This window comes from Oryzias latipes, chromosome 20 (genome assembly GCF_053564925.1).
Source record: "Oryzias latipes strain Hd-rR chromosome 20, Olatipes_Hd-rR_3.1".
NCBI lineage: Eukaryota > Metazoa > Chordata > Actinopteri > Beloniformes > Adrianichthyidae > Oryzias > Oryzias latipes.
The window spans coordinates 6,993,909-7,010,605 of record NC_136256.1 but is presented as its reverse complement, the minus strand read 5'-3'; the positions used below and the strand labels follow the sequence as shown (position 1 = coordinate 7,010,605).

Below are 16,697 nucleotides of genomic sequence, written 5' to 3'. Positions count from 1 at the left end.
GACTCTTTATCAACCCGTTCTGGAGAATCTAAGGATCAGAACAGGGAGGAGGAGGAGGATCGCCTCGGGTCCCCTGCGCTTCTGAGCACGGTGACGGTCGGAAGGAGAGAAAGAAAAAAAAGTCATCGCGGGAAAGGTTCAACACCACGCTCTGCCATTTAGCTGGAAAATTTTTCAAAAACCGCCCAGTTGCAATAAGAGCCCTGGAGTTTGGCCTGAAAAGAGCGATCAGCCCAAATATTAATCCAATCGGGGATCTCGCTTCCCTTCCACTGACTGATCTCAGCAGCATCGTCCACCATGGTTGATGTTTACGTTCTCGTTCCCGCCTACTTTAACGCAAAATGATGACGTTTGTTGCGTGTCGATGACGTACGATTCGGAATCAAGTCGCCTGGCCGGTCAGACGGCGGTCGCAATTGAAAAGAACGGCTACAATTCGGATTCAGGACGGCAAACCCACGGGGCCTGGGTCGCAATTGAAAAGATCGGATCTGTGTTATTCAGACTGTCATGAAAAGATCGGAATTGGGCCACTTAGGGGCAAAAAATTCGGAATTGGGTCGTTTCAGCCTGCAGTGTGAACGTAGCCATTGAGTGATGCCTGAGGCGGCCAATGCGTGTGAGAAGAATAGGGAAAGTCACTGCAAGTGGCTAAAATATGTGGAGGGGCGGGGCCTAGAGATAATCGAGTGCGCGTTAACGTCTGTGGGAAGGAAACGGAGACAAATCATCACAACCTGATATGTGCAAACCTGATATGTGCGTCTGAGCTATGAACAGCTAGCGAACTATTGATTCGTTCTTTCGACCTGCGGCTAGTATACCAGTGCCAGAGTGTACAGCAGGGGTCTCAAACTCGCGAAGCAAACCACGGCTCTCATGCACGGCTGTAACGACAGCACACCGCTCCCGCGGGAGATGGTCAGCTGAGAAGCATAAATGTCCCACACCTACATGCGTGACAGCTAACGGGGCTCGAACATAAACACGTGTGAGCGACAACACGATTTAGACAGCTTAACTCCTGAGATCACTCGAGTTCTCGAACTCCTCCTTTGCGTTAAGGTGGCGGTTCACGGAGGAAACTTATGAAAATGCAACGATAGACGTGTTTGAGATGAACCAGCGCCCGGGGGGTGGGGTGGGGGGGGCATGAAGGCGAAGCTGCAACAGGAAGTTGGAGTTGTCCTTAACATTCAATTTAATAATTATGCCTCTCCCCCTAAGTATGATCTGTGATATTACATCTTTTATAATTATTTCAATGTTTTGTGATGTATGTAGCCTTTTTTAAATCAGTTGGTATTTTAAATTATTTTAATTGATCAGTGAACTACAAAAACCCATCAGGACGCATGTCCCATAATGCATTGTTTTGTAGTCTGTAGGGCAGCTATCAGTCAGTTCAGTACTAAATTTCCAGCTGTGTTTGGTCAGGTTGGGGTCTTGCTTCCGCCCCTTTCTGGTGATATTTTGGTTTTGATTGACAGGTGATGTTAGAGCAAAAACAAAAATATGTCTCACACCAGGTGATCTGTGCAGCGTTACGTCCATCTGGGTGATCTCAAATTATTGTGCATCTTGGCTGCACCTATTTGGTGTCGCCAACATGAATTTCCATCCCCTAATGTTTACATACATTTAAGTATTGTTCTTAACTGTGAAATGACCGAAAGGTTATTACGGTAATCACTTGTTACTAAAAACTTTTTTTATTCTAAATTTATGGTATTTTGTTTACTATTTTTTCTGTCATGACAGCGATGCTGCTGTCAGTTTACCTTCTTGTTGCATCTTCAAAAGTGCAGAATAAAATCTGACACTGAATTTGAAAAAGCAGATTGTAATTTTTGCATCTATAATTAAAGTATTTATTTACTTTATTTATTTTATTTAGTGTATTTTTAATACAGTGGAAATTAGAAGATCTGGTTTGCATGTTGATTTACGGTATGCGCCCCTAAATTTTCAGGTTGTGCCCCTAAAATTTTCATTTAGGGGCCACAGTGCTCCTAGTGAAAAAAGTTAGTCTGGAGCCCTGCTTTGGTGTTGGACCGGACGGAAAAGGAAAGAGGGGAAGAAGAGAGAGGGACGTTAGAGAGAGGGGGGGGTAGGAGGGTGATAATAGGAGGGGAAGGGGGGTAAGACCATGTAGCAGCATAGAGCAGACAGGTTTACTGGTTGTTTATCGTTACGGTACGGTTCAAATGTAGTACAGAAAGGGCGGGGCCTGTTCACACACACTCAAATATTATCAACACACCTGCTAGCCGCAAAAATGTCCACATGTCAACTTGCACACAAAACAGAGTGTTCACGAACGCATACCTATGCCTTTAAACCAACTAGTGTGAAATCTTTCATTCATTCAATCATGCAAACCAAGGGCCTTCTTGCTGTGAGGCAAGAACGCCTGTGCAGCCTTTTTTATTATTTTAAAAAATGTGTTTTTGCAATATGATCATCAGTACTTCTATGTCAGGCAGAAATGAATGAGCATTTAATTGTTTCGATGTAAAATATTGTATTTTTGTTTTGGGTCATAAATGCAAATGTTTAAGATGTCTGTCAAGTTTTCCAACTTCAAACAAAATGATTAAGACCCTTTTGCTCTTTCAGCCTACAGTGAGTCGACAATTTTTTGTGTTTTCAATAAATATCAACCTGTCTTTCATTTAAACATAAGGAATTAAAGAAACAAAATCTAAAATACTTAAGTAACTCCTCAAGTTTACCATGAGAAGTCTCTTGGCACATACTGTAACTAGTACATGCACTTGTAGACGTGAATCTTAAACCAGAATTTACTTGTTGTCATAACTGAAAACCCTGGTTTTAATTGACAATGTCTTCAGACTCTTATTGATTTCAAACAATCAAAGCATCTGCATGATGTTTGATGTACTCAACTGGACACCACAAAAGCCTGGCAACTGATATGAGTACACTGATTACCTAATATAATAACCTTTGACCTGCTCAACTCAATTGCCTATAGACAGAAACAAACTTAGAGAAACATTGGAAAAAAGAACAAAACACACTTTTGAAGAAACATTAAAAAATGTACTTTCTCCTGTACTTGCTTTGGTTAGCTTTGTTTTGGTTTTGCCAAATATTCCAGGATTTGCTCGTCATTGTCTTATCAGCATGTAGAACATTAACGAGCACCAGGCTGAATGTCAACCTTGACTTTGCACAGCCAGTAAAATGGCAGCTATGAGAGTGGGGTAGCAGGGCTCTAAATGAACTTTTTTTTTTAAAATCACTGACCAATAGGGCAATTGCTTTTTATGCTTGTGTTTATGCAAAGTTTCACTGTCTTTCATGGTTTGTAATGTAAAATTATTGGTCCATAAAAACATAATCTATATAGCACAATACATTGTTTTCTTGTTCGAACTCTAGCAACTCCCAACTAGAAAGCATTTCTAATTTTTAACATCCTCTTTTTGTTTGCTCTCCTTTTTTAATTATACTCTGTTAAGTTTCTGTCTTTCTTGTTAAAAATTTATACTGTAACATTTTTATTTGGCATAACGTGTACCAAACATGGGAGCTTACGTCAACGTGCAGCCAATGAAAGGAAGTAACATTTTGTTGTGGTTTTCATGGTAAATGTGGTCATTACTTCAAACCAAAACAAGTGATAAAGAAATGATTTGCTTGATAAAAATGGAAAGACTTAATTCATGCAAAAAGAGGGTGTTTTGGACCACAATACTGGTTAGGTTTTTATTTCTACAAATCCTTCCACAATCTTCTGTAACCCTTGTGCTATCATAGGCACTTTAACATTGGGAGTTGGGTCATCTAGACCCACAAGACAGTGCACTGAACCTTTTTTCTTCAATGATTTGTGATGTTCACTGGTGTCCATGGATTACATGAAATCCTCTTCACCTCTATCTATCCACCTTTGTCATGGTAGGGATAACACGTCAATGTAAAGGTTGGGTCATAGGATAGCACAAGGGTTAACTGCTTTAAATAAGTGTAATGTCATGGGGGCTATACCCCAGCTACATCAGAGTGAAGGTAAGGTAGAATCTATATAGTGTGACAGTGGTGGTGACGGTGGTTATTCTTCCCCACCATGTTGTGCTCCACAGAGCTAGCAGTGAGTGGCAACAATTTTTTCTATCTATATGTACAATATGTACATCTATCTTTGCAAAAGTTTTGAGGTTTGTTTTTGTGAATGAAATGCAGACACGCTGTCGAGACCAACTCTAGGTTGATGTCATGAAATGGGCGGCACCCACAAGGAGAGAAAGGCGGGTTCTCAGAGATCGAGTCATACTTCTGAGTAGGAAAATGAGCTGTGAAAATGACTCATATTTCCAATCATTCTTTAGTGTGCCAAAGGTAAAACATTATCATATATAGTGTTTTACACTATATACACTATATTAGTGTGCACCTGTGTGTGCACCTGTCAAAGGAATTTACGGTTCTGTTTCTTTCTGTTCTTCTTGTGTTATTTGTGCAAACAAGGTTTTAGCTGTTTTAATTTATAACCACCTCACACTGCTGTCTATTGGACTGTCGCTGATCGACAAAGATACCTCTTCTTCCTGGCGGTGTCCTGACTGCTCTTTAACGCCCGATCCGTGGCCAACAAATCCTTCTTGTTAAACAAACTTATAGACTCCAGGAACTTGGATCTTATGTTTCTGACTGACACTTGGCAGCAGGACTCCAATCACTCCTCTGTCATTGACTCTGCCCGGCTGGTTACTCCTTCATCAGACGGCCTTGGCCAGTGGGTCGGGGGGGGGGTGGGCGCCGCAGTCTTCCAGAGTCGTCTCCTATGCCGCTCAGTGAGCGCCATTATTTTCTTCATTTGATACTCAGGTGATCAAAGTCGGGGACAAGAACCCTCTGTGTACTGAGCTGTTGTCTACTGTCCACCTGGACCAAACAGCCTTGCTCCCTTCTTCTGAGGGAAAAGCGACTTTAAGAAACATAAAGTTGTGCAGCGCCACCTTGTGTACAGGAGTATTTCTGTTTTACATTAAGCGCCATCTAAAGTCAGGGAATGAAATTGCATGTTCGCTCGGCTCATCGTCAGCGAAAATCGCCTGGGTGTGAACACAAAAAACTTGGCGAAAAACGCTGGCGAATATTCGTCCCGGTGTGTACGGGCCTTTAGGGACTCTTAATTTTATTGCTCTTTATATGCTCATCCACACTTTTATAGCTTCCAGTCTTGATTATTGTAACTCCATCTTCACGTGTTTAAGCAAACACTCTTTAGAACGGCTCCAGGTTGTCCAGAACGCTGGTGCAAGGCTTTCACCAATTCATCCAACTTTTCACACGTCACCCTGATACTAATTAAGCTACACTGGCTCCCCATCCGCTACCGAGTGCATTTTAAAATCCTGGTTTTAACATACACAGCTCTTAATAGCCAAGCACCGGTCTACATGAAAGACCTTTTGTAGCCGTACACACCCAGCAGGTCTCTGAGATCATGTGACCAGGGTCTGCTGGTGGTGAAGAGGAACCCCGTTAAAAACTAAAGGTGACTGAGCCATTGCAGCTGTGACTCTAACCCTCTGGAACTCCCTTCCTCTCAGCCTCAGATCTGCAGACTCAGTGTTTTCTTTTAAACAGCAGCAAAAAACCCATCTTTTTAAAATTGCTTTTTCTTAATCATTTTTTTATATTCTGTGTTTTACCGTGTTTCATTGTGTTTTACTGTGTTTTATTTTGTTTTATATATGTGCATATAGTTTTCTCTGAAAGGCTTGAGAAAAGCATGATATGGGCCTTTTAAAGTAGACCAAACCACAAAATAACGTAATTCTAACACCTACTTATTTAGGGAACAATAGCATTTAAAAATATTTTTTACCCCATAAGGCACATTTAAAATCCTTAATATTTTCCAAAAAATGACAATGCACCTAATGGAATAACTTTGTAGCAAACAAGGTTGGCTGTTATTGTAAATACGCTAATACGTGTCGCAGTGTCTGTTTTTATTTTTCGTGTTACTAACAAGGTTGGGAGTTACAGCTATTGTGAATACGCTAACGTGGGTAACGTGGCTGACACTTCTAACGCCTAGCATAAAAATAAAAAATAAAAAAAATACTTCTAATGCCTAACATGTTACAAACAAGTTTTAGAGTTACTGTGAACGCAGTTAATAAATTCTGACTGACTGACGGACTTATCTCTGACTCTTTTGTCTAACTTAATACCACTCAGTTCGATGCGCCTTATATCCGACGCAGGTTCAAAATCAGACCATTTATTGAAGGTGCGCCTTATAATCCAGTGCACCTTAGAGTGCAGAAAATAGGAAAATTTGTTTGATAACATTTTTTTTTGTATTATACACATTGGAAACAAATTGAAGGCACAGTAAGCCGCAATCATGTGAGAACAAATTCTTTTACTGCATACTCAGATTATTACATTTCTTATTTATATTTTTTTAATCACAACAGTTAAGCTTCAAAGCAATAATTCAAAAAAAGCAATAAAGCTATAATAGCCAAACAAATTGCCAAACAACGAAAGAAAATAATCTTTGGTATGAATCAAATGCGGCATAAACATGCTTGTGTGAACACACCTACTAGCGTTGGGCGATGTCCCCTAAATTGGCAGTCTAAACTGACTTTAAAAAAAAATAAATAAATAAAAAAGAAGTGGTCTGGTCCTGCACTTGAATAGTCAAGTGCAGGACCGGTGGAGCGAGCGACCGTGTCTGTAGCAGAGCAGACGGACTTACAGTTTTGTGTTTTAGGGGAAGTGATGATGCTTTGTTACGTGTGGGAGACTTAGGACTGTGATCCGTCCCGCAGCTTTACGTGAACGAGCAACCGGAATTCAGGTGAACCGGGTGTCCCGGTAAAAGTGTGTGTCGGGGCAGAGCTCGGAGCGCTACCTAACGCAGTGTGTAAGCTTCGAGGAAGAAAGGCTGCTCAGTCCTTAGAAACCGTTCAAACAATCATGTGGATTTGTGTTTCCAGTCGTGTCCCGACAAAATAAAGGCTGATGTTTTTCCCACATATTTACGTTCAGACAAGATGCAGATTGCAGCGTTTCACGCATGGATTTTATGTTCATGCTAATGTTGTTAGCCCGTGTTAGCATACGGCTAATCCTGGCTTCTGGCTCCGTTTTTCAACAGAAAAAGCACTGACCACACGGATTAAAATTAAAATGATGAGCGAACAGGCACTTCATAATAACCGTAACATTAATAAAAGCACGTTTAGGAGATCATCTTGTATAATACCGAGCTGCCGTATCTATGTATGTAGCCGCTGGGCGGAACCAAGTTTCTCTTCCGTTTTTTAAAAACACAACTGTGCATGTGCGAATGATTTATTCCGACCGAAAGTGTGACCCATGTGAATGTTTTTTATAATCTGAAAAAGTTTTTCTGGGCCCATCTACACGGTTGGATTCTAATCCGACCAATAATCCTTATCAAGATATTTTGCACATGTAACCGCGTCTTATGGTGTCGACTCGCAGCGTGGCGGGGGCGTTGCATCACGATGGTGTCTCTCCATCGTGATGTCAGTCCCCCATCACGATGGACGATGGTATCGTCCATCGGCACAACCCTAACACCTACAGACACTGCCTTTACACACTTGTGATTATTATAATTCCATGAGAATTATAGTCTTTAATACCTTCAATTATAAAACTAAAAGATGCAGTTTCATAAATTAGTCCTTTTAGAAGCAATAAATCTCTAAAACACATACAGATGATCCCTTTTATAACACGTTCATTATTGTTGTACTAACATCTGCTTTTTAAAACAAGCCAAAGGCTCAGGGCAGAGATACAGAAACACAGATCCATGCAAAGGAAAGCATTAATCTTTTAATATGTTCAATCAGACCTGGCTTCAGCACAACTCACATCAACTCTGTATGTACTTTTTAATTTTTAACTTTCTGGTTTCTGTAAGCAGTTAAATGCTCCTCCACTCCAGCAACAATCAAACCCTCTCAAACCTAAAGAAAAGTCACTCATTTAGCCTCGATAGCCATAGTTGTTTTAAACAGCGCAAACAGCATGTTATTTGACCAAATATCAAGCTTGGACAGTTTTAGGACATTTTTGAGCTTCATGTATGTTGAAGGACTTAAGAGGGGAAACAGTGGAAAAGAATCTTTTTTCACTTTTGCCTTCAAACTGCACAGAACACCTTTTGGTTTTGGTACGCGTAGGGAAAAACCCTGGTAGGGTGCTTCAGTGTTGCATTTGAAAACTTGTGACTAAAATAGCTACTGAATGAAACAGATGTTCATCTGGAAAAGGCAACTTTCTGAAAAGGCTGAGGAAAAACCTTTCTTTGCTGCTTCCTGCCAACATTTAACCCAAGACAGCAACTGGAAAATAATGGAATAAAACTGTCTCCCCTGACCTTCCAGTTGGCCAGTCATTAAAGCATTATTATCCACGCACATTTGCTGATATATTTCTAATTAAAAGCCTCTGGCAGAAATATCATCTTACTAAAATATATAGTTTCAGTAAAAGGAAGGTTTCCTCATCTGTTTTAGGAGCCTTTTTTTGTGTGTGAAAACAGTGCAGCAGGGAGAGGGCTCAGTCGGACCATGTTCCTCCTCACTGAACTCATGCGAATTACAAAAAAACAATGAGCTTGCTTTACAGTTCTGAAATGTTGCTAAAATGTAACCACACTGGTGATAACCCAAAATCATAGAACCTGATTGCTGTGTGGGCTTTTAGCAAATCATCAAGCATCAGGAACATTGCTAAGGATGCATCTGGATCGGGTCCATAATGAATTCAAGGCCTGGAATAAGTCCCACCTCTTAGTTCCTGCCTGTAATCTGTCTGATGGAGGATTGGGAAGTAATCTGAATGGCCTGGACTCAGGACAGGAGGTGGGGGAAGTCAGAGGGACAATCCTCACTGCAGTCACTTCATTTTGTACTGATATCTGTTAATAACTAGCACAATAAGGTTGAATTTGGACATAAAGGATTAGATGAAGACAGGGCTGGTATTTAACTATGCATGCATATTTGCAGCAACGTTGGAATAAATGTGACAATAAATTGCAATAAAAATGATCTTGATCTTCATCACTGTATAAAACACTGTATAATCGATCTGCACATTGTAATATTTTCCATGCACTTTACTGTCCATTGCAATACTGTAGATTATGTTCATAGTTCTGCCTATAGTGTTCATACACTCTTACATAGCCCATCTGAATAGTTTGTCCATAGTACACCTATCTGTATATCGTGCTTATAGTATTAATATCTGTAAATTATGTCCATAATATTTACCTGTATAGTTATTGTACATACTATAGACCTTTATTCTGTACTTACTGCTTATTGCACTTCTGGTTAGATGCTAACTGCATTTCGTTGCCTTGTACCTACATGTGCAGTGACAATAAAGTTGAATCTAATCTAATCTAATCTAATCTGTGTTTTAAAAAGAAAATTTGACAAATACATTTTAATTTACTATAAGATTTACAACAAATGCATTCACTAGTAAAACCCAAAACCACTTAAAGTCAAAAACTAATAGTGTGTTATGAAAATGTATGTTTTGTATTAAAAACTGAAAGAAATTGTTAGATGCTGTATTCAATTTAAACTAACAAAGTTGATACTTTGGCCTCCAAACCACTGCATAGACTTCAACTGGAAACAAACCATTAACTTCTATAGAGAAATAAACAGCTGTTCAGTCATTAGCGGCGGTTAGATGTGCAAAATGTCTTAAATCTGATCAAAGGTCGGATTAGAATTGAACTGTGTACATGGACCTTGAAAAACTTTATCCAATTATAACAAACATTTACATAGCCAGATTTTCGATCGGAATAAATCGTTTTGACATACGGAGAACTATCTAAAATACAGTGATCCCTCGCTATAACACGGTTTACTTTTCACGATTTCGCTACTTCACGGATTTGCATTGTGCATTGTGTTCTGCATTCTGATTGGCTAAAAAGTCACTCCGCTTCTTCTCTACCTTTGCGTCAATAACGTATCAGTTTAATATGCTCATGTACGTAAATCAGCTTGCCAAATTTACAACACGTACGTGCAAATCATCTTACAATTTTGAGTTTCTCTAAAACCCATAGAAATAGAGCAACAACAACTGCCAATCACTATGTTCTTCTCCCGAACAAACACACCTGCACCGCGGGCTTCAACAGAAGAAAAGACTCTAGGGCGAAGTCGGGAAGCCCTCATCCTGGCAGCTCGAACAAGCCCTGAGCACCAGAGAAATAGAAGGCACAGATCTACCACACCAGACAAGACCCAAGGTGTAGGCTGTGTAAAGAGGCACCTGAAACAATCCAGCACATAACTGCATGGTGTAAGATGCTGGCAGGCAAAGCATACATGGAGCACCACAATCAAGTGGCTGTAATAATATACAGGAACATGTGTGCAGAATATGAACTGGAGACCCCAAAGTCAAAATGTGAAACACCTCCGTAGGTGGTAGAGGATGAAAGGGCAAAGATCCTGTGGGACTTCCAGATCCACACCGATAGAATGGTAATGGCGAACCAACCAGACATTGTAGTGGTGGATAAAGAACAGAGGTAAGCCGTTAAGGTGGATGTGGCAGTGCCAAGCGATGGGAACACCAGGAAGAAGGAACATGAGAAACTGGAGAAATACCAGGGACTCCGAGAAGAACTGGAGAAAGCCTGGAAAGTGAAGTGCCTGTGGTAATTGGAGCACTCGGGGCAGTAACCCCCAAGCTGGACGAGTCCAGAAAAGCGCAGTGCTAGGAACAGCTAAGACTGCGCAGGACCCTCAAGCTCCCAGGCTTCTGGTAGAAGAACCGAGCTTGTGTGAGGGGCGTTGTATGTGTGTGTGTGTGTGGATGTGTGTGTATGTATGTATGTATGTATGTATGTATGTATATATATGTATATATATATATATATATAGATATATATACATATACGTATATATATATATATATATATATATATATATATATATAGTTTTAGGAAAGCAGCGACTTTCGTATTTCATACTCTGCTGTAAACGGTGCAATGGGGGTAGCATGGGATTTCTAAAGTGCGGCTGGCTCCGTAGGTAGCGCTTGAGAAGCGCATGCTACAGGAAAACACTGCTGCTTTTGTGGGCTTGGATCCATCGGGCGGGAACTGCGAAGACACGCGGGGGAATCTGGGCAATCTGGGGCAATCTGGTTCACGTACTTCTGTGAGGATTTGGATTCGCTGACTGATTTTTCAAAAGTATATTTTTATTTTTTTGGTTATTTATCTTTGCTGGCCTGCGATCTACCCTCGTGTCCTTGCTCAATCCAGCAGTCTCCAAGGTGAATCAGGGCTCCAGACTGCGACCAAATGGTTGCATTTTGCGACCAAAATTTGAGAGTGTGCAACTGAATTTTACATCCAGTCGCACATGTGCTACCAGTAAATTTGCCTCCCACACCTTCGGTATTTTTTATTAAACGTGGAAGGGGCACGTCAATTATCAAGGAAATAATGAGACGCGAGCGCACACGCACGCAAACACACGCACACAAACTCGCACACATACTCATAAGACGCGAACACACACTCGCGTTTCATTGAGTGATGCCAGTCTGTGAGGCGGCCACTGCGTGTGAGAAGAATAGGTAAAGCCACTGCAAGTGGCTAAAATGCATGGAGGGGGAGGGGCCTAGAGATAATCGAGCGCACGTAAACATTCTGTGTTAAGGAAACGGAGACAAATATCATCACAACCTGATACGTGCGTCTGAGCTATGAGCAAACGAACTATTGATTCGTTCTTCCGACCTGCGGCTAGTGTACCAGTGCCAGAGTCTACAGCAGGGGTCTCAAACTTGCGAACCAAACCACGGTTCTCATGCGCGGCTGTCACTGCAGAACATCGCTCCCGCTGGAGTTGGGTCAGCTGAGGAGAATAAATGTCCCACACCTACATGCGCGACAGCTAACGGGGCTCTAACATTAAACACGTGTGAGCAACAACACGATTTAGTCTTATGTAGTCTTTTGTAATGTATGTAGCCTTTTTTTTAAATCACTTGGTATTTTAAATTATTTTAATTGATCACAGAACTACAAAAACCCATCAGGACACATGTCCCATAATGCATTGTTTTTTAGTCATCAGGGCAGCTTTCAGTCAGTGCAGTGCTAAATTTCCAGTTGCGTTCGCTCAGGTTGGGGTCTTGCTCCCTCCCCTTTCTCATGAGATTTTTTGGTTTTGATTGACAGGGGATGTTGGAGCAAAAAAAAAACATGTCTCACATCAGGTGATCTGCGCAGCGTTGCGTCCATCTGGGAGATCTCAAACACGCTTATTGTGCATCTTGGCTGCTATTTGGTGTTGCCAACATGAATTTCCATCCCCTAATGTTTACATACATTTAAGTTTTGTTTGTAACTGTGAAATGACAAGTTACTACGGTAATCATTTTGTTACTAAAAACTTTTTTTATTCTGAATGCATGTTATTTTGTTTACTATTTGTAATGTCATGACAGCGATGGTGATGTCAGTTTACCTTGTTGCATCTTCAAAAGTGCAGAATAAAATGTGACACTGAATTTGGAACAGCACATTGTAATTTCTGCATCTATTATTAATGTATTTATTAGTAATACAGTGGAAATTAGTAGATTTGGTTAGAATGTTGATTTACGGTAGGCGCCCCTAAATTTTCTGGTTTTGCCCCTAAAATTTTCAGTTGGGGGCAACAGTGCTCCTAGTGAAAAAAAGTTAGTCTGGAGCCCTGTGAATTTCAACTACAACTCAGAGGTGAATTTCTAATAAACTCCTGCCACTCTGTCCTAGAAAACGACACAGGTTTTTAAATTTTGGCTACGTAATGATAATTAAAAGACCACTGGGAACGCTTTTAGAAAAGATCAAAAGATGATCAAAGTGGGACTTTAAGAGCAGTTCTAGCATGATTTTACTGTACAAATAAACACAAAAAAATGTGCTTCCCTGTTGTCAAGACCGATTTTATGCATATAAGCAAAATGTTAGTTTCACATCCATTTTTACACATCAGAATTCCCCTGACATACAAGTTTAAATTGGAAATACTAGATGTTATTTTTGATCTTTTATTTCATTACTAAATAATACAATAAAAGGTTACAAAAAGCATGACAGATACTATCTGAAGTAAAAGAAATTACTTTACTTTGCAACAGTTCCTTTTGTTTCTACATCTCTAGTGACAGCCTCTGCCTTATGCTTTTAATATGAATTTGCCTATGGTTTGCACATGTCATGGCATCTGCAGCTGCCAAAGATAACTGTGAGGCCGTCTGCTAACTATGGAAATAATGGTAAAGTCTCCTTGAGCGTGTGTGTATGGTAACAATAACAGTAAACGAAAAGGCTTCACGGCCTGGAAATGAACACACAGAGGCAACACGGGCACAAAGACGGTCAGGAAGGACTTGCATAACTTCGCAGTGTGACTGTGCAACTTCAGAAAGACGGATTCTGAAAAACTCGGGAAAACCAGTTTCACTTTAAGAAGCTTTGAGGAAAAAAACGATTAGGGCGAAAGTCAAAATAAAAAGCCAGTGGTTACAAAAACCAACAAACGCTCCACAGCATAGTGTGAATGCAGACAATCAGTGTTTTGTTCAGTGTTGGTTTTTTACGACCCGCCTTCATCAGAAAGTAAAAGTTTCCGAGGAACACCCGAAAGCAGCACTAACCTACACCCCTACACACAGTGACCGTGATGCTCATCCAAAATCACCGTCTTTCCACTGCTGCGGACATTTCCGCTATCCGCCCACTAACTCTACTCCCAAAACAAGAGCCAAACACCCAACATAGTGCAGAACAATGCGTGCTGGACCGATTTAAACTCGACTTACTGTTAGTTGTCTGTTTTTTGACACTTTATGGAATCTCCCAGCGTCGCAGCAACAGCTCCACGGTCCGCCCACCTCAGAATGCCTTCAATGCGTCATAATAAATACTCCCCGCCCCGGAAGCGCTCTGGTCCAATCAAAGCTCTTGGACACTGTTTTGACCAATCACATTAAAGACAAACTCTGACTGACCACACCACCGTCCAGCCACGATGTCGGAAGGCCGGGAGGGTCCTTCCTTGTCCCCAAATACAGTTTTGACAGACACCATCTGCGCACAATGGAAAAGTTTGATTCCTTTTACGGGACGTTGTCGGTCCAATCACCGGGAGGAACGGGTTAGGATACGGTCGCAACCCGGGGAAGACGCCCTAACAGCGTAATGACACTACAGACACACAGAAACGATGATGTTTGAGACATTTTCTTATCATAGTTACTCAGTTTATCCATTAGATAAATCAAATTGTTGGATTGCTGGGTTTGTATTCACGTTGTGTTTTAACAAGTTGGTTTGCGACCAAAAGCAGCAGGATGAATATTAACTTTTTTTTGCTCCAAGATCCACACCCACTGTCAAAAACGTATTTCATAAAATGATTGAGCTCCACAAGACAAACTACATTAGTACTTATAGAATTTTATTCAAATATACATCAGATGATAGAAAAATACCAAAGAGTTAGTGTTTAGTGACATCTAGTGGCAATTGTACAATATGTCTCGTGCAGCAGAAATGATAGTCGAAAAAAAGGAAGTCTAAAGATTATGATTTATTCTGAGAACATATTGTTTTTGTATTGAAGACGATTGGGGTTTCGGAGAAAGCAAAAAAGTGTTCTAAAAGATTCTGGCTATAATCACAGTTCATAAATCTCAGAAAAAAGTCAGACATTCTGACTTTTCTGACATCAAAGTCAGAATTCTTGGGGGGAAAATGGAATTCTAAGATTAAAGTCAAATTAAATTAGAATTCTGAGATTAATGTCAAAATTAGATCAAATTCTGAGATTAAGGTAAAAATTACATTAAAGTTAAAATTCTGAGATTAAAGTCAGATGTCTGTGTTTAAATTAAGAGTTCCGTGACTTAAATCAGAATTCTGCGATTAAAGTCAAGATTCTGCCGTTTAACCCTTGGGCTATCTTAGATGACCCCACCCTTACATTGACGTGTTCTCCCTATCATGACAAAGGTGGATAAAGGTGGAAAGATTTCATGTAATCCATGGACACCAGTGAAGATCACAAATCATTGAAGAAAAAAGGTTCAGCGCACTGTCTAGTGGGTCTAGATCAGTGTTTGTCAACCAGTGTGCCGCGGCACACTAGTGTGTCGTGAGAGATGGTCAAGTGTGCCGTGGGAAATTGCCCTCATTAACTGATCTAAAAACATTTTCCATCTCCATGATTTCAGCTCTCTGTTCATCCAAACAGGCCCTGATAAAACACTGAGGAGTTAGGAATATAAAAGATCATAAAATACTTTTTCTTTGCGTTTATTTTATTTTATTAAAGACATTTTGATAAGGTACCGCGATTCAGCTGCACCTTCGGCTGTATTTTGGAAACGTCCCGTCCCTTTAACTGTCTCCACCAATCATTCTTGAAGGCTTAATCACATGTCATCAGTCTGACCAATCAGAAGTGGTTAAAGTCTTCACTTCCTTTTTCCGATTTAGCTCGTAAAGTCGCTCAGTTCTAAAAAAAAAATAGCAGCTAAAGCTCGTCTTTAGCGGTGTAGCTTTCCACAGAATCCGGTATCAGACCGTGGAACAAGAGATCAAAACAATGAAGCTCCGAAAAGCAATCTCCGGCCGTTTTATGCACTACATCTCCCATGATGCATTGGGTTGTGAGAGTGACAGCGCATACGGAGATCTGTTGTTAAACGTCTTGAAACCAACGAACACACATCAAACTGTTTTTAAATCTTCTAACTTATCTTTTATTGCATCTTTTAGAAAAAAAACAGCTGCAGTTTCCAGCTTTTTCTGCAACAATTATCTCAAAAATGCATGTGAGATTGCGGAGGGGCTGTAGATCAATACAGACTATGAGTTTCTCCTTTTTTTTTAATTTTTGGATGCTGGTGTGCCGCGGGATTTTTTTTTAGGTTAAAGTGTGCCGTGGCTCAGAAAAGGTTGAAAAACACTGGTCTAGATGACCCAACTCCTAACGTTAAAATGCCTAGGATAGCACAAGGGTTAAACCAGTTATCTTATTTACAATAAAGATGTAACAAGCATTTAAGTTTATTTCCGGTTGAAAATATGGGGTGTGCATAAGGTCACAACTTTTTAGTGGGAACAAATTACTGTTTCATGGGAATTAATTAATATTTTGTGGGAACATTATTTTTTTTATCCACTTCAGGCCACGGGCTCCATCATATTTTGCTATTTAAATCAGAATTTGGAAACTAAAATCAGAATGCGATTTAAATCAATATCCTGAAATTAAAGTCAGAATTCTGTAACAAAAACATAAATAAAGTGTATTTTTCTAAACAGTTAAATAAGACTTTGTAGCTTTTGCAGGGTTTTGATAAGTAAGAAACCGAACCAAATGGCTCTTTTAGTGTTAAAGGTTACAGATCCTGGTATAAATATTCCACACATTTTGGGTACTTTCATTGAGAAATTAAACCTAAAATATTTTTTTTGGTGCAACATTGACAAAAACTGTTGTTGCTTTGATCCCATCCTTTAAAAAACCTAATTGCTAACAAATAGAAAATTATAAAAATTACTTTTGATGAATTCATGTGTAAGTTATAAAATTATTATTTACAGATCT

At 40.1% G+C, this 16,697-nt stretch overlaps 1 protein-coding gene across 15 annotated transcripts in view; it reads right to left on the bottom strand.

Annotated features, from left to right (window-relative positions):
- LOC101173180 (uncharacterized) overlaps window positions 1–14,009 on the bottom strand; it is a 200,672-nt gene extending 186,663 nt beyond the window's left edge. For all 15 annotated transcript variants that reach the window (XM_023950293.2, XM_023950294.2, XM_078938285.1 and 12 more), the window contains exon 1: window positions 13,903–14,009. The gene's annotated coding sequence lies outside the window, so the exon portion shown is untranslated. The remainder of the gene's footprint in view (window positions 1–13,902) is intronic.
- Between the last annotated feature and the right edge of the window lie 2,688 nt (window positions 14,010–16,697).